A 19,568-nucleotide genomic window follows, 5' to 3' on the forward strand; every position below is an offset into this window, starting at 1 on the left:
TTACTTAATTACAGTTATGATAAAATCTAGGCTAAAGCATTAGAAGGCTTCCTCAAAATTGCAAAGGGAAGGCTCCGGTTTTCCTTTCATCTCCGACATATATATACAGGGTGCTTGGTAACTGGTGGTACAAGCGGAAAGGGAGTGATTCTAGGGGGTGAAAAAAGAAGTCGAAAATATAGAATAAATATTTTTTTTTTTAATTTTTTTTTGTAAATTTTTCCATCGAAACAACGATCTACAGTGAAATCCGTTATAACGTACCGCACGCGTACCGAGCGAAAATTCAAAGTCGATTTTCTCGAAAACAAAACCTCAAACGAAAAATTCTTATTCCATATTTTCGACTTCTTTTTTCGCGTAGAATCACCCCCCTTCTGCTTGTACCACCAGTTACCAACCATCCTGTATATACGTATATTTGGGAATTGAATAGTTCAATCATGAAAATAAACAAGAATAGAGTTTGATCTTTTTATAATAGAAAAGTATTAAGAAACTAAAATATCAAAAGACTGCAGTTTATTAGAAGTAGCTAAAGTAAAATTGAATAAGAAATGTAAATGTACCTTACTCTGATACCTTAGAATGAAAAAAGACGGTAAAGAAATAAGAGATTAATAGAAAGACATAATTGCAAAGAGAAAAATACCACAGAAAGTAATTTAGATAAGAGCATAATTCTCTAGCATTTAGCTCGCATGAATACGTAATCTGAAATTATCCTTAAACCTGCATAAATTAAATGTACAATTTTACCGCAGCACCAAAAAATCAAGTACACTTTTAAATCGACTGGAATCGCGATCACTATGATCAGAAACTCTGACGAACGTTCAAACTTCAATGACCGTCCATATACACCAACTCACCCTATTCTTCGAACTACCGTTGAAACCTTTAATTTTCTCAATCCAATCTTTATCCTTTCTATTTCCTGTTCTTAATTCCATATTATTTCACGATTCGACGAGCGATAACGCTGCAAATTTCACAACTTCATCTTCGAAGAAACATTCGTACTCAGAGATAAGATCTAAAATGAGAAATCTAAGAACGGGATGCTTCAAGCAAACATTTCTGGTCATTATCAGATCGTTTGCGACAACTCGTCGGAGGAAACATCGATATTTTCCGCAGCACTTCAACAGTCCTTCCATTTAAAATCCGTTTCATAAAAGGTACAATTTTTTGTTTCACGGTTGTTTCACGAATAAATTTCGAATCTACGCGTCGTTTGCGCCGGGCCAGCTCGTTGCTGGAATTATCGTCACGGAAATCCGTGTGTGGAAGTAATTACTCTCTCCTTCGAGTTGAACCCCGGAGCACAAGCAATTAATCATCGCAGCTGCTTATCATAATTATTCGGACCAAATTTGCATCGGAAAGCCCGCGAATTTTCATAAGTCAAGGTTCATTCGACGCCCTTAAGTTTTCAAGGGAACTGAGATCAGCATGATATATTATTAACTGGTGTGCTTTTGTTATTACCATGCGTCTTTCGCGATTATTCCTGTGAATAATACGAGTATATAATTCTGTAAAAACTTATTGTCTTGCGCTATGAGCTATTTATTACTAAAAATTTGAAACCATTACGTACTTATTGCGTAGAAGTGAAGAATTTGAAAGGAAAGATATAATAATGCCATAGATTTTGCTAAAAATCAATACAGATGGTTAAATGATCAGACCTGTGTATTCATAAGTTACATTTACCCTACTTGTTTCCAGCCGCTAAGAGGAGACTAAACACGTGTTCAAACTATAAACATATCCATCAATATAAAATGCATTAATATTAGCTATTTTTCATTTCAGATAATTTCAGATAGTAAAAACTTCTAATAATCTTAAGAAATCAAACGTTTCATCTATAACACTATGATTCTACGAATGATGTCGCTGTAACTAAAAAAATGAATTCGCCCTCGATCTTACCAGCAAATTTCTTTTCACCAGACACCTATTACCAAAATTAACGCGTCCAGTCGGCTGTCAATAAATCCAACGAGGTAAATTTAAAATATGTGAAACAAAAGTGAAATGCAAAAGGGGGTAAAAACGATCCACTGGGGCCATAAGGCCAATAAAGCTAATAACGATAATCGCCTGTTAAGTCAGAGCGTGTAGTAACAGTGTGTCAGATACATATTATCTCTAATTTTTCGATGTACACACTTATTATCGTTCGACGTGCCGGCTTGGGACAGATAACGCTGGACTGGACGATAATTACGGGCTCGTGTGTTTAGGGAGGTCCATAGAAATCGATGTAATTATTCTTCGTGTGACATTTTTCTCATGATGCACGAAATGCTCACGTACCGCGCGAGATACGGTGAAACACGCGCGCGTTTCCACTGACGAGAGAGATACGAACGAGAATTCGAGAGCGTTCACGGTCGGGTTAATCGGTGCGAATTACGTGCAAGAGGGAAAAAGGTAGCGGAACGAGTGCCGCGTGTTCGAAAAGTTATTCGGTATACAGATAGCGCGTGGAATTTATTTCTGCTTTGTTGAGAGCAATGCATTTCGAGAATTTTTACGTTTTTTTACAGATAATATTATCTTTGCCATTCATTTTTGATAACGTAATCCCTTCCTCGTTTTCTATATTTATCTGGTATTGTATGATTTAAACGAGAGTATGTTTAAATTTCCAACTAGATTAAGTAATGGGGAACCAAAAGCGACCTCTGCGTTGCACCTACGATTCCGGCAAAATTTTATTTCAATTTATTGCCCTCGATGGGATTGCCCGTGAACTCGAGATTTTAAATTAATCGTATTTCACGAAAAAATGTAACGTCCCAAGAATCCTTTCAACGTATATCGTATTTAATTATATCGTGTTATGAACAAAGTGCAGAATTTAAATAAATTCCGTTTTCATTAGCCAACATCAAAATTGTTTAATTTTTTTAATATTAACATGTTATAGATTTTTACTTAATTTTCTTGTTTCGTGTGTTTGTGCTGCGTATTACTTTTATACGAAATATATGTTTGCGGTAAATAACTCTCCTTGTAACTTCTTTATGATGTATACATTTTCAAATTGATTTCAAATTATACCAACAGGTACAATATAGTACTAGTGCCTCTTAGTTCAATGTAGATTTTTAATTAATTTTCTTGTTTCGTGTGTTTGTGCTGCATATTAATTTTATACGAAATATATGATTGCGGTAAATAACTCTCTTTGTAACTTCTTTATGATGTATACATTTTCAAATTGATTTCAAATTATACCAACAGGTACAATATAGTAGTAGTGCCTCTTAGTTCAATGTAGATTTTTAATTAATTTTCTTGTTTCGTGTGTTTGTGCTGCATATTAATTTTATACGAAATATATGATTGCGGTAAATAACTCTCTTTGTAACTTCTTTATGATGTATACATTTTCAAATTGATTTCAAATTATACCAACAGGTACAATATAGTAGTAGTGCCTCTTAGTTCAATGTAGATTTTTAATTAATTTTCTTGTTTCGTGTGTTTGTGCTGCATATTAATTTTATACGAAATATATGATTGCGGTAAATAACTCTCTTTGTAACTTCTTTATGATGTATACATTTTCAAATTGATTTCAAATTATACCAACAGGTACAATATAGTAGTAGTGCCTCTTAGTTCAATGTAGATTTTTAATTAATTTCCTTGTTTCGTGTGTTTGTGCTGCATATTACTTTTATACGAAATATATGTTTGCGGTAAATAACTCTTCTTGTAACTTCTTTATGATGTATACATTTTCAAATTGATTTTAAATTATACCAACAGGTACAATATAGTAGTAGTGCCTTTTAGTACAATGTTAATGGAATTTCAAAAAATTTATAACATACATAACATCACTATATGCATGCATCATGTATTTAGATACATATTACACTAAGAATTAATTTATATATGTCAAGTGAAATTTCTTTTCAAGTTTCAAGTTTCAAGTTTCACTGTACTGTGAAGATGGCAGATTCTGATTTCAATCACCATTGAATGATTCGATCAGTAACGCCATTTCCAACAACAATACGTAAAACGACTTCTATCTCGAGATCCTTGGGTAAAAAGCTGCCGCAAAACGAACCGATAGTCCTATCGATAAGAAGCATCGATAAAGAATTCATTTCACCAATGCGGCGTGTCTCCATCGCGGTTCGATAGACGTGTGTATGGCTCGACGCGAACGAGTCGGTGACGTTCGCGATAATCGAAAGCCAAACTTGCTCTTGGAGGAATCGATCGACGATCGATCTTCGTCCCTAGAATTCCCATTAAACTTCTATAGGACTACAAGTGCGTCGATTTCCTTTCTATTTTCCTTTCCTCCTTTCGTTCACAATTCGATTTAGTAGTTTCTATTCGAGCTTATTTACTTTCTTCGAAGAGATCTACTATAAACTTGAAGCTAATTGTTCTTTCACATTTAAAAATGAACAGCGAAAAAGAAAGAGGAAGTGGAAAGGAGGAAGGGAAAGAAAATTAGAGAAAACTCGCTGGAAATTGCGTGGTTCTCCCCTAATCCCACGCTTGTCCACTATTTTACTTTGGATAAAGGTGAATGTATATATACATTCAGCTTAAACCACGGCGTTAGCAGCATACCAAATTAAAACATAAAGTAACAAAGAAGTAAGAAACAACTAAGTATGTAAAACGTAGCAGAATATTCTACTTTAAAAACGAATTTGTTACAATGTTTGCTTTTAAGAGTCAAATTCGGATAATAAGCTAAATTATTCATTCTTCAGCAATAGCTTTCGAATATTTGCGTGAGTTCACGGGGGAATGAGAAATGCAAACGACCAAGCCAAGGTAATATTCACGTCCCACTTTTCAGAGCAAGCAAAAGTAACAAGAAGAGTAGCGAGAGGGAAAATGTAGACCGTACCTTTCCGAAAATCAAGACCTTGTTATTGTATTTTCTGCTGTATAACGAACACTTAACCTTTCGGCCTGGCCAACAACGATAAGACGAAGAAACGAGAAGAGCACCAGCTTCGTGCAACAGCCTGCCGAAAATCTGCTTTCCAATAAGCGACACAGTATAGAATGTTGCCCAACGAATTTTGCCATCCTGATTTCTGATGCAATTCTATGCAAAACAAGTGGCCCCTCTGCCATCGAATCTTTTGTATCTCGGTAATTGCGCTATAAGCAGATTGAAAACTTGCGCGAGCAAACTTCTTAAGTAGGTATTACGAGCTAAATGTTTCGTACCGAATGATATTGTCAAGAGCTGAAGGATCTTGGAACATCGTGGAAGCTCGTAGATGGTACAAGACACAGAGTTCAGAAAAAAGATGTTTCAGGATCATATTATTTTTTAAGTGTATAGTACGGAACGAGATAAGCTATTGAGTGTTCTGATATGTTAGGACTGACGATGAGACCCATTTAATACAATCCAAATTTGTCAAGTATAATGTACATTATGAAAATAAAATCGTAGAATGTCTGGTTTATACAATGGCTCACGAAAGTATTCCAACACTCGTGGAAATCTTTTATGAATATATTATGTGTGTTATACCAAATATTTTGAAATTTCAGTAGCGCTAATGAGATCTGACTATCATCGCTGTGTTGGTGAAGCTTAGTTATCAGTTTTTTTTATGGTGAATGGCCAAATACTTTTGTGAACCACTGTGTGTGTAAATTATTCTACTTAAACTTCATGGTGGCAGTGTTCCTCAACATCTAAACATTAACGAAAACGTCGCATAAAATATATTTCCAAATAGTTTCAATAAAATCAAGACAGCACAGAGTCGTTGAAGGCCAGAGAAGGAAAAATGAAACTTTGCAATAAACGAGGGGTCGAACTGTTGGAGAAGCAATGTGCCATGTCCAATTGGTCGGCGTTTCTCGGGAACGCGGTGTTCCTTTGGTCCGTTTTCAATTTCGTCGCCCTCGTTGGATACTGCAACCGCATTTTGTAAGTTGTAAGTCACTCGAAACCGATCACCACCGAACTTCGATCAGTCCGACGTATTTTTTTTTCTTCCTCCATCTGGAAACTTCAATTTCGTACCAAACGTGTATTCGTCTTCGAAGAAAATCCTTAATGCTACTGTATCTTGACAGATGCTAATTTCGGAATTCTTGAATATGATAAACAATTATATGAAGCGAGAATGATAAAATTTATCAATTAAAACAGAGTACAAATGGTTGAAGGTGTTGTATGGTTAACAAATCGATATCGAACTGGGAGAAATGGAAGATATTATACTTGGTGACGGTGGGGAACTCGTCGTGTTCAGGGACACACGTAGCAAAAATTTTTCCAATAAATGGAGCCACGATACTGCCAGGAAAGCAATTTCTGACTGCCATTTCTCGCGCTGTTCCATGTGGTCGCATGCATCACGAAGTTCAGATTCGAATTATCTCCGATCCATTCTGGAAGTCATCTAATACGCAGGAGTATCATCTTGTCTGACCTATCTGTCCTCAATATGATTGATAAGTGTTTGAATTATAAATAGAATATACACAATTATTAGAAGCAGTGTTGATAGACTTTGACTCTACTTAGAAGGAATTTATTTAGATTGTTTGACCATGAGCGGAATTATTTATGATCATAATACTTTTTATTGGATTTGATTAATAATATAATCGCGCCATTGCAGTTACATTATTCTCTTTATCATAAAAACTACAAAATACAACGAAAAATGAAGTATTCTAATATTGAATGACTTAATCCACATTGTTACGAAAGAGTTGTGATTATATTGTGAATCATATTTCCCCGAATACAATTAACGAACTGGTATCTAAATGTTATAAGAAATACTTCGCTTCCGATATTTTCTATACTGTTATTATATTATATCCATTTTATGTACATATCTATACATTTTTACATTCACAAACCATGGTCCAACGATATCTATTGAGACTTAAATAAATTTTAATTTTTGTATTATAATACCTGCTTGTAAGTTAATTAAAATAAATGACTGTTAAATTGACTGTTAAATCAAGGAACTTTTACAATATTTGAAATTACCAGAATCTTATTGAATTTCCTCCGCAAATTAATGAATCTCACCACGAATGATAAAACTGCAATTAAAATTAACAAAGGGTAATATAAAAAGAGATTAAAACTAACAAGTTCAGTGTATATTATAGGTAGATTATAGGGAAAAAGCAGGAGGATCGTTTTGTGATACGTTGATTCTAGGAAAAGCACCTCGCGAGTACGCTTACTCCGATACGAAACGAAGAAATTCCGATTCGGCTGTGAACGAGAATGGCGAAAGCTGTTTGCATCAATTGCTGTCATCAAATTTGCGTTATTCTTCTGGATCACGAGACCGAATGGGATCGTAAGAACGAATCCGTATTATTACGATGGTCGTCACGATGTCGCGTTACGCCAGCCAGGAGGATCTGTATATGCGTTTCGCAACCGCTGTAACGGGAATTTCTAAACAAGCATACCGTTTCAGTCGCGGATACGGGCGATACCAGAACGTGGTTCGTGCCAAACGACAGGAAAATTTCTCTCGGGATGCCGCTTTACGAGAACTGCCCGACTAAACGTATTCAGCCAGTGAAAAAGCTTCTTTCATATCGATTCAGACTTAATTTCAACTGCTGATACTTGAAATAAGGAATTAGTACTCAAAAGAGTAAGCGAAATTGCAAATATTAGAATATATAAAGAAAACAAATCCGGGACGTAAATAAACAAAGTGACAATATATAAACAAATAAATTGGAATTAAGTGTAAACAAACCGAGAATATAAAGAGGAGGAATTAAAATTAATTTATTACGAAATGCATGTTTCTAACATATAGATTTTGGTTCAAGAAATTTTTGTGATCACCTAGGACATTCTTAATTTTTCATCAATTCATCCAATATCTACTATCCATCAGTAACTACAAAATTATCAAAATGACAAGTTTTATATGTTAACGAAATATACGTTAACTTTTATTGACATTATATATTGTATATTTAGGTGCATATTGCAAAGTGGTAATTTTGGCGTTAATGGGATATGCAACGCTAAATAACGATTTCCTCTAAATTCCTGGTATCAGTGATATATTATAGACATAAAATTCAAGTGCAACTACATAATATGGAAACGAAACAATAAGAATTATACACATTAATATATTAATAACAATCTATCCAGGAAACTGTTTTCATCAAGATAAAAATATGCATGTTAATCTTCTAATTTTTACACAGAATATCAGTGATTATTTATTTATGCGATACAATGTTTCGCATGGAGCAGAGTATGAAAGTAATTTGTTAAAGGATAACATAGCGAGAACAGGAGTGTCAGGAGGTCGATGTGGTGTCGCGTCGGTTTTGATCCATTCTAACGTCACCACAATGCGTGGACGGGCAAATCCACGTGTTTGTCGACCTATGTTCGACAGCTTTGACGTGTACCCGTAGGGACGCCGGTCACTGGGGGATCAAATCTGGAGATGACCAAACCGCTGTCCCACTACCATGGCCAATTCAGGATTGGCGCTATCCAATCCTGTAGGCGATCAGGTATCGATGTATACAACCGAGTTACGACGTCGATAACGTCTACGTCGTCGTATTACTCTCGAGCCAGCCACAAGATCGAGGTTCCAATACGCGCCCCAAATGAAACTCTATTCTTTATTAATCAAGATGACATTGCTTCTCGCAATTTCCTCGTAAAGGTAAAAATTAATCGACTCTGAGACTAAAACGATCAAACCATTAGGAGATAAAAATCTAAAACATTTGGAAAAATACCGAAGAGACAAAGCAAGTGATATAAAAAAATGTTAAGAAGTTAAAACTTATGGATTATTTACTTTCATTACCAGATGTTGTAAAGCTCCAAAGCCATATTTTCTGTCTCCCTTTTTCGTTTCCTCTACTAATATACATGCCATCAAAATAATAATCACACAGCTCTTCCGATACTGTTAGCAGTATACGCGGCGCAAAAAACATCAGAAGAGGATCGAAATATGTCACGGTTCGATAAAGAAAAATAACAGCAAACATGCTACGTTGCTCAATCTATTTACCATATATTTATATATACATATGTACTGGTCAACCCTCGAGTGTTCTACTCGAAACTTATCAATTTCATTGACCACAAATATCCACAGATTAGCCGGGATTCTTACTTTCACGTCAGCATGTAGCATTCGTCAGGCGATATGCTGGTACCGAACCGACCAAAAAGTCCTCCATTTTTCCTGTGAAGTTTCTTCATTGGGAAATTCCACTCCCTATCCTACGATTAATCTCTCCGTGGGCAGCAATTCCATCCGCGTTCGTCTGTTTACAAAAACCAATCGCACACGTCAGAGGCCTTTCACAGACCTTTATTAAAACATTGTTGGTCTGGAACGGCGATGAATAGCCATCAAAGGAGAGAAAAAGAAAGGCAGAGGGAAGAAAAAAGGGAAGCAAATTTCACGTTCGCGATCGATTACGTAGTCACTCTGAAAAGAGGTCGTGTTCCGCGCGATTAAAAAAAGAAGGGAAGCTCGCGAAAAATGCCTGACCGCTCAAAGGAAGTCGACCGCGTTTGTCCAGCCGTTTTTCAGTTCCTTCCACGTTTATAGAATATTCGCGGCTAAATATTTAACGAATCTCTTCCACTCACTAACGACTAACAAATAATACAAACGTGGTCGTTGCGCTTGTTCGTCGCACCGTTTTCGATTAATCAAGATTACAGGAGTATCCCGCGCACGGTCCCAAACAATGAAACAACGACGTTCCATTCATTCTCGGTTGCGTGCACCAGAGATCCCGATTTTCGTTTCCATTAATTTCGTATAATTGTAAGCGGATGAATGAAGTACCAGGGTCCATTGTTCCGCGAACGAACGAACAATACTCGTTACGCGGTTGCTCCCTGTTGCACGTCAGCGCCACGAAACCAGTCCTACTCCACTTTCGTTAGACGCCTTCAACTTACTCCTCCAAGCCGCTCACGTATGCCGTAGTCTTGAAACGATTAAACGCAGAACAAGCATCTACGATCGACACGAATGGGAAGGAGTTCTGATGGAACAGATGATTACGGGACCGAAGACCGATAAGAGATGAACACGGTAAGTTTGCTGAAATTAAAATGTTGCAACGAGACGTTCGTTTTGATATATAGAGTTTGTTCGGCAATTATCTGACCATTTTGAGTATGTTGAGAACGAATCGTGTGATTTTGATATAAGCTAGGAATTAATTAAAACAGATCTTATTTGTATGTGTGAACAATCACACTTCAGTTGCGTTATTCAATCAGCAGTGAAATATTGAGTGAGCAAATGTATTGCGTTATTGATAGCGATAAAACGAATAGATCAACGAGTCTATATTAAATTTTGTCTTAAAATTAAATATTCATCAACCATCCGATTGACGCATAAGGCTTGCGAGAATGATTCAATAAGTAAATTCTAACGAATTTGAAGTAACTTCACGAATGAATTTGAAACCATCCTATTGACGTTACGCTTTTCTATTATTTTCAGTAATTTCTGTGACATTTAATTACTCAGCCGGTTAATCACTTCTGGAACAGAGATAGTATTAAAAGTAGTAGAGATTGAAACAAGAAAATTTTCTTAAATTTACTACGAAAAACTATTTGTTTAATTAACGCAATACTTTTGCAACCTCTAAAGAAGCGCACCCTACCATTGAAGGTTTACTTTTTATAACTGATGCCTTCTCACAGAACGCATAATTGTACGTGGTCGTTGAACGATTTAAAACCAGATGTTGGTGCGACAAAAATTCAAGCGTAAGCGTATCAAGCTTGAACATGCACAGATTAGTCAGAGATTATATGTATGATGCTCACTGAGCTATCGTTATTCTATATTACACGTGTCAAATACGAAACAAACGAGTTTTTTCGTCGACTGTGTTTCAATTAGCCCGAAAGTTAATTAAAACGTCTTGTAACCGGATATCATACCAAGTAAAATAAAAAAAAAAAGACGATATTTATATTCTTCTTTTTTCGAGGTCATTGAATAAAAGAGCATAGATTTCATGAATAAGTTGGAAACGTTCGTTTTCTTATTTATAGATAATTAAAATTACGAGGAAATAGAATTTATAGCTAATTGAAATTACTAGACACAGAGCTGGAATTACGAAGACGATGCATCAAACAAGAAATCTAATTACACGTAAATTAGGATATCTCTTGTCATTGCCAAGAGGGCGTTAAAAAGAATAAAGTAGAATTTTCAAATTAAAGGATCTTTAATTAAGGCAGAATGTTTTACCGATTCAAGCTCAACGAGCCGTTATTTCAACGGCCTCTGAATTAAAATATTCATTCAAGAATTTTTAATCTAAAATAGAACAATTTCAAAACTGAGGCAAACAAAATTTTGTAGCAAAATACATGACACGATTGACACAAATAATTTCAAATTTTCAAATTTAATTAATGTAGAATATTTTACTTGTGCAAAATTAACGGGCTGTCATTTTATCACTTCCTTCCTTCAAATATTCATTAGAACATTTTTAAATTAAAACTAAGAAATTTCAAAACCCACGTGAACAAAATTTTGTAACAAAGTACCTAACGCTATTAATGAATTTTTAATTAATATAAAACACTTTACTGGCTCAAACTTAACGAGATGACATTTATATTCATAAACACAAATGCATAAAATTCTGTAAGAGTATGTAACACGATTAACACGAATAATCTGACGAGGAGTAAGACGTGTTTCATAACAGATACACTTAATCAGAAGCAATAACCACCACGTAAGCTCGTTGTTTCGAAGTCATTGAACGGATCAAGGCGTATATAATCACACATTGATTGATTCGATCTATCACGCAATTATACCGACCAGTAATCCACCCTAATGTCTTATCGAATGCGAGACAATCCTTCCCAATCAGCTGTTCGGGGCTAAATTAATTAAACAGTATCGTGTGATGATCTGTTTGGTAATCAGTAAATTAATCTGTGCTATCAGTTGTTGTTAATAAACAGAACGAACAATAATCTATATAGCACTCTTCGGTCAAAGTACCCTACAATCATCGTTACCAAACCTACTCCATATGTGCATCTCCAAATCCAAATATTAGGTCGTCAGAAAAGTTTTTTTCGTTTTATAAGGAAATAATGGGCGCGCAACATTCTATTCTATTTTATACTTTCTATTTTATTTTCTACATTTTATATTTTCTATTTTATCGAATTTCGTATGATCCATTTTGTTCTATCAAAATAAAGATCACAACGTTCGACAGATTAGGTTTCATGTTTGTACGATGCATCTTTTGCATCGTTGTAATAGACGTGTCTATAAAAGAAAGACACTTTGCGGGCGACCTAATACATACATACAATTTTGTTACTGAAAAGGACTACAACCTTTAAGCAACTGCTGAATATAATATAATTATAATATTAAAGGTATGATTATAATCATTAAAATATCAAAGTTTCGTATTAGTTATCAACTATAATTAAGCACAACGTAACATAATATTCTGAGACTAATTGAAGAAATTCTGTACAACTATTTTCTTCATTTTGCACATTGTTACATTCTGTTACAATCAACTGTCGCGTAAAGTGAAATGTTCGCTCGTAATTCACTGATTCTATCGCGAAAAGTTTCATTTCCAGCTTTTCTTCTATAATATAGAATTGAAAAATTCATTTCTTTGAGAAAATACATACTGATGCAACTAATTGTATATTATGAAAACTTTTACTTCTATTTTCTTTTCTATAATATAGAATTTAAGAATACACTTCCTTTACTTTGAAGCATTATAAACACAAAAGCTTTCAAATTTTCAGTAATAATTACGAACTAAACTAGGTTGAGTTTGTTATAAGAACTTTCCCTATTTATACACAGTAGTGTACTTACTTCTCAAACTCGCTGGAAAACAAACATTCCTCTGAAACCAACCACCACAAATTATACAGTAACGATGACAATATAACGAGATACCAAGTTACATCTTGATCCCGTAATTAGGCCACTCCGTCAACGTCGCGGATAATTGGATCGGATTGACCGATCCACGTGGAGGCTGACAGACGGGCGCACGATCGCGATCACTAATCGATAAGTCACTACTAACACGGCATTCTGATAACACGGCTAACAGTCGGTGATTCGAACGGGTTACCAACAACGGATGATCAACAAGCTCTACTTCCGATGTCAGTAGTAAATATTCCAGTGGTAACTGTCAAATTAACTGGCAGATTGAAAATGTGTGGAAAGCATGGCAGTCCTCGCCCTACTGTGAGAGTTGAGGGACACGTTCTCTTTGGGTATATATATGTACAGGGTGTTCCATTTGAAGCTTCGCGCGTAATTTTTCCTGAATTATTTATTATTCAGATAAATCTTTCAAATAAAACTTGCTTTTCGAAAAGGACATGTCGTGATAATTATAAATGAAGACTACAAGGAAAGAGCACAAGTAACATTTTCTATTTTTTACAACAGAGCAGTTCTAAAATTCAGTACGCTGTCAATCAATCCTATCTCTGTGTCTCTTTATTTGATCTTGGAACTGAACACGTGTATGTTGATCTCCTTATTTCATAATTTTAAACTACAGTAGGATATGTTATAACGAGCAACGACTATAGCAATCAGTACTTACGAATAGAATGCTATAATGAATAAAGATGCTGCAACGAACATAGAAAAAGTATTATCCATTTATTTGATATTATCAATTTTTTGATTCCATTTGTGGTAATAAACCTTTTTTTAGGGAATTTAGTAATGTAAGAGATTTTGTTCGTGACTAGAATTATTAACTTTTCAGGCAGCACTTTCGTTATAATGCGCAAAATAGACTATTAGTTTAGTTCAATTATTTTCTTACTGATTATTTCTAATTGCGTGTAAGTCTTCAAATGAGACACCCTCTATACATGAACCCTTACCCCGGAAAGTGGAACGCGTGTATTCAGTGGTCCTGTTAATCCAGCCACGTCAAACAGCTGCGTGCTTTCCAAGTAAACTATACCAGGTTGCACCGCGAGCCACATTCGCGTTTGCGCTCATGTTCACGTTCACGCGTGTGCTGCATCAATCTATCGCGTAGGCCACGTGTGGCTGGGTTATCGCGAGGCTAACCCGTGCCCGTTATAAATGCAATCGGATTTTAAAGCTCTGCGGGAGCACCGGTCATCCGGTCTGTCGATTGTTACGACGTGGAAACACTGTCGCGATACTATCCCCTCCTTCTCTGTTATTCTCCAACAATAACCAGCCACGGTTAAAGTGGTCGTGGATTTTGAACGCGAATCGCTGAAATTATCGATCCAACTAACGTTTCTGGAAGCGGTATCGTGTTCTATAGTATCGATATACAGTATAGTACAGTAACTGTAGGGTAGAATTTTGATTCGTTACGCAATCATTGTTATCTTTACTATCTTGAAATTGAGTTCGTGCAACAAATCTTTGTTATTGTATATCGCTTACATACAGGCTTGTCCACAAGGATCAAGATGATAGTCCTGTCTAATAAAATTCACTTCGTTTCCACAGATACTCACTGTGCATGGTGATCATTAATAAAATTATTGATTCGACCAATCTCGGTATTTGTATTATTAGATTTTCCATTGTTTGTTCTTCTTTCGTTTTATGCCTTTCATCAATGATTCCAGGTCTTAGAATGTATCATTTTATCTATCACAAGCTTCCTCGATTGGAATTAAAACAAGCTTTTTGTACTATTAAATAAATAATAATTGTTATAAATAATATTTATTATCAGCGTAAAAACAGAGTGTAAGGAGAAAGCTTAGAACATTCGCAAAGATGTCTAAATTTCAATTGAATTCTCGAACACGCACCGAGTGGGAAGAACGGGACCCACTTGGGATTGCGTGAATGCCTCGGAATGGGACTCGTGGGCACGTTACACATATTATCGATCCTCACGAGGTCTGAACTGTCTCTAAGACACCAAAGAGGTTAATTAGGGAAATGCCATTTGAAGGTTCGTGTTAAGGGCAGGTTGAGGTAAATCACAGTGGTACCATATGTTGCGATGCGCGTCCCGTTGGCCGCGAACAGTTCGTACACGTTTTTGTTGACGTGCCCGTGTATTTTGCTGCGGGAATATACGCTTATGTCGGTGCCGGTGTCTACAAGGAAGGAAATCTTCGTTCTCTTGTCTGTGACGAAGATGCGGCGGGATCCCACGTCGTCGTCGTCTGCCGCCTTTACGGACGGCTGGTCCCGTTTCCCTGCTTTCATTTGCAAGGGGACTGGCATTTGTGTGCGCGATCCCCGTATATTTGGTGATAATAACAAAGGTAGGGGTCCTGGGATCCTTCTCTTGATCTTGATCTGCTACGTCTTCTCGATCGCCGACGCGGTCGATGATCGAGACTCAACGCGTTTATTTTAGCGTTTATTTGGTTTATATCGTCTTTTAACGCGTTGAAAATGGCGAACCACTCGTTCATTGCAGAGTTTTGCGGAGGTGGATCGGTTACCGTCGTTATTCGGGCGGTTCGCTGATAATCCTGTCCAAATTCCTCTACAACGATCAGAGTCATCGACTTCTGCGAGGATGCGCCTAATATGGGCTGGTAGTCAACTCCTCTACAGCGAGAGGATGAAATCGTAGGCGATGGAGGGGCTCGCGAGTTGCTTAAAATGTTGGTAAAATTGGGATGGCTTCCGGTCGCCCATCTCCTTGCTCTCCACCAGCTTCTTCACCTGTGCGCTGTCCGTATCGGTTAATATGCGAATAAATTCGCGTTTCAATTTCTCGTAGCTCCCGGAGGCTGGAGGGTTCATCAATAGTCTTCGACATCCTGTACGTATCGACTGTCGAGGCATTTAGCTAGGATCACGAACTTTACATCGTTGTCCATGATCTGCGCTACGTCAAATTGCTTCTCCAACAGGGCGAACCATCCTGTGGTGTTCGTTGGGGGAAACATGCTGACCGTCTGATTCCCAAAATTTCCTAGATTCATATTTTCCATAGCACTGACACACTGAGAATCGCGTTGATTGAAATCTCAGTGGCGCTATCGCGGTCACCTCTGTCACTATAAATCACGTCGGGGTCACCAATTTGAGGTGATTAGGTCGTGATAGGTACTGAAGAAACACTCGAAACTATATAGCAATAAATATTTATTAATATATATTCTATGTGTAAACTTATGCGTAGAACTCGCGATTACTATTATCGGTTAGCGATTACAAGTTCAAACTCGGCTCGAAACGTTTCGATGTGCGATTCAAGTTGGATGATGATTGCTTAAGATGTCGAGAAACTCGGATCAGTTATTACTGCAAACTACCAACTATCAATTCGGACAGGTGTCTAAGGATTGACCTTCTGTCACGATGATGCTGCATAGGAAAACTATGATGGGATCTAAGGATACGAGATCGTCGGATTCGTTGAGGAAAGCCTTGGTTCGGAAAGTGAGGGACGTCGCTGTTAATTGGCTGATTTTGTGTTGGTGGTTGGAAAAGGATGCTAACCGCCCTTGAAAGACAGTTGCTAGCGGGAAACATCGTACGTGAGAAAAGCAGATTTCCCGTATCTTCCCGTAGTGGGTGATAGATATAGGGACTGTTAAGACAAAGACTATTTGTCCCTTTGGAGAACCTTAGCTAAATAAATCCTAAGATTTATAGCGGGTCCTTAGGCCAGCTGAAAATATTCTGTAAGGATGTATCGACATCGGAAAATCCAAAATTCTTGTCCAAAGAATAGGGTCTTTGTGTAGCGAGCCACGGGACAGAACCCGTTGGAAAGTTTACTGTCGAGTGCCGCTACAAGGTTATCTGATAGAGGAACGCGTGGATGAATGTATAATGGAAATATATTTAAGTAAGTATAAGTATAAGTACAGTATATGCTAATCCAGATTCGCACGCTGCCAGCGTTTCATTACAACAGAGTTCCGAAACCATCAGCCTATGGGTATAATTGCGAAAACTGGCCTGTCTATACCCCGCTGCACCATCTGTGCAAGGCGTGTTCCTAAAATGGCTATAAATTGATTCAGTGATAAATAATATTTAATGGTTTCGAGGATTAGGAAAACTAAACACTAGCGCAGATATAGAGTTTTTCTAGAAGTGAGAATTGCTTCACATACACAATAATTCTTAATCTGTTATTATCTCTTGCAAATAAGTTGTATAATCTTTTAGCATGTGTTTTGCATCGTTCTCTCACATATAACATCTTCATTAACGAATCCTTTCCCTGGTAATTTACATTAATTACAACCTTCCTTATCTATGATTTACTCTAAATCATTCTATGCAGATATCTTTCATAATATGTCAATTCAGGTGTCTACTTCTTCAAATATTTCTCAAAATCAGAAAAGAGTACAAGCAATATCGTATAGAGAATATCTAGTAATTTATTTCTAACATGTCATTCTGAAATCACTAGCATATATGGCCTAAATGTTTGCACAGTAGATATTGCTCATCCCAGACAGACGAAAATTTTCGAATCTGCTACATGACTCGACTTATCGATAACGTACAAGAATTAATTTCATGAACTCTCATACGCATTCAAACTTGCTTTCCAGTTAGAATTGAACTGTTGTCGATGAGATCGGAATTGACCTACATAGATGGAAAATTATGCGGTCTCTCGAGCGACGCCGAGGGCAAATAGCCTCGCAGTACATACTCGTCTAACATCCGTGATCGTCGTGCGTCAGTGTTTGATCTTGGTTAACCTTGATAATGTCCTCGTAAGTTCTCCGAGCCGCAGTCATATTTCCTCAACGGTGTGAAACCTACCTCTTCGGTAGTTTCTGGTAGAAAGTTGGCACGTCGTAAATCAGCAGACTTAGAAAGCAAATCCAAATAAAAATTTCCAAATAATTCGACAAGTAGTTCATTTAATCGCAAATCAGAAAGCTAGCGTCCAATAAAAAGAAACGAAGATATTTCCGTAATTACAATCCAAAACTAAATTACGTAGATTATCTTTGTACGTCATATTTAATACTTCGTGAAGTAGAAAATGTTATTTCTATCCGTAATTAAGAATCGTGATAGATGATAACAGAATAAGAGAAACAACTAACAATTTAATATGAAATGAAATTCCTCGTTTCCTTTCGTTTTCATGTTTGGAGCTCTCAATTGGACAGAGTTAAACCTTCATCAGTCCATCGATCTCCACTCTAAAAAGCCAAGGATTCTGTGTTGCTCTTTACAAACAGCTCAGTTTTTCAACTAGCGAGCGTATACTTTTGATTTAAGAGCAAAAATTGCCCCGAAGAGCAAGAAATAAATTGTACTGGTTAATAAACGATCCGCCATGGTTTGTCCGGACTAAATATCTCATGAGCAATAAACTACGACCATTGTCATAAATTCGAATGTGTTTCCCAAAATAGTTAATACTGGGGAACGTTCGTGTTGTTACCGTAATCTTCTATCGAAATTACACTTCGATATTTACCCGAAAGCAATGCAAATGCATTACGTGCGTGAACACAAATAAATTGTAAGAGAAATAAGTTAACGGGCCTGGTGTGCGCGCGTTATAACTACAATGTAACTGCAATGCGGTTTCCCTATCAGCAGGCAAGGTGCATAATTAGAGAAAATGTAACGTGTAATCAATGAAATTGCCAGATAATATAATTGACATTACTTGAAATACGCTGTGTGCTTAACAATAGTACAACTCCTGCGTCACTGTTCGCCTCCTACTGTACCATATAATATCACTTTTAACATGTGCGTTTGAGAAACCGCATCGCGGATCGAATAGGCTAAATCGACAGTGAAACAAAGTATTGCGATTGCGACACGAAAATTTTGTGTAATGGCTGTTAACGGAAGCGATGGTTGTTCGGTAATCTAGATATAAAGTGCTATACACGTGTCGATCAACTATGTACATTCCCTTAGAATTCACTTTTCAATATCTATATTAGTAAATTATAACGCAATAATATTTTTAATCGATCGAATGCTTAATAAGCGATGCATAATAAATGAGTAAAGTCACATGTAGAATAGTCATACAGTGGCTACAAAAAGTATTTGCACGTTGTATTTAGTATAACACCTATATTGATACTAATTAATTAAGAGTAAATGTATTAAACTAAGTGAATATTATTCCTGTCTTAAAAGGATTATATCATTGAATCCATATCAAGTTATTCCCTTGTTCAACTATTTCATACTTTTTTTAATCACCAAATAGCATAAAGGTAGAAAACTATATATTTGAATAAATTATATGTTAGTGCATTTGAAATATTCGAAGCATATTAACATTATAATATATCGGGCTATTTCTGATACTAATGTGTACTCAAAAGGTTTAGCATATCGAACCAGTCGATACGAGAAGCTTATAAAAAGATTTACGATACTTTGAACTGCCGTTGAAGCAAGAGAAGCCGCGTTTGTTGAAATCAATCACGAGAGAAGGGCACACTCGTCTCTCGTTACACTCATCCCTCAACTGCAGCGGTATAAAATAGCGGTAGCGGTGCTCGTCGCAATTTA

The 19,568-nt window shown here is 36.6% G+C and overlaps 1 protein-coding gene across 1 annotated transcript in view; it reads right to left on the bottom strand.

Annotated features, from left to right (window-relative positions):
• Window positions 1-19,568, bottom strand: part of LOC100748844 — a 403,660-nt gene that overhangs the window by 296,611 nt on the left and 87,481 nt on the right. The window lies entirely within an intron of this gene.

The sequence above is a fragment of the Bombus impatiens genome, unplaced genomic scaffold (assembly GCF_000188095.3).
Source record: "Bombus impatiens unplaced genomic scaffold, BIMP_2.2 scf_0276, whole genome shotgun sequence".
NCBI classification, from domain to species: Eukaryota; Metazoa; Arthropoda; class Insecta; order Hymenoptera; family Apidae; genus Bombus; species Bombus impatiens.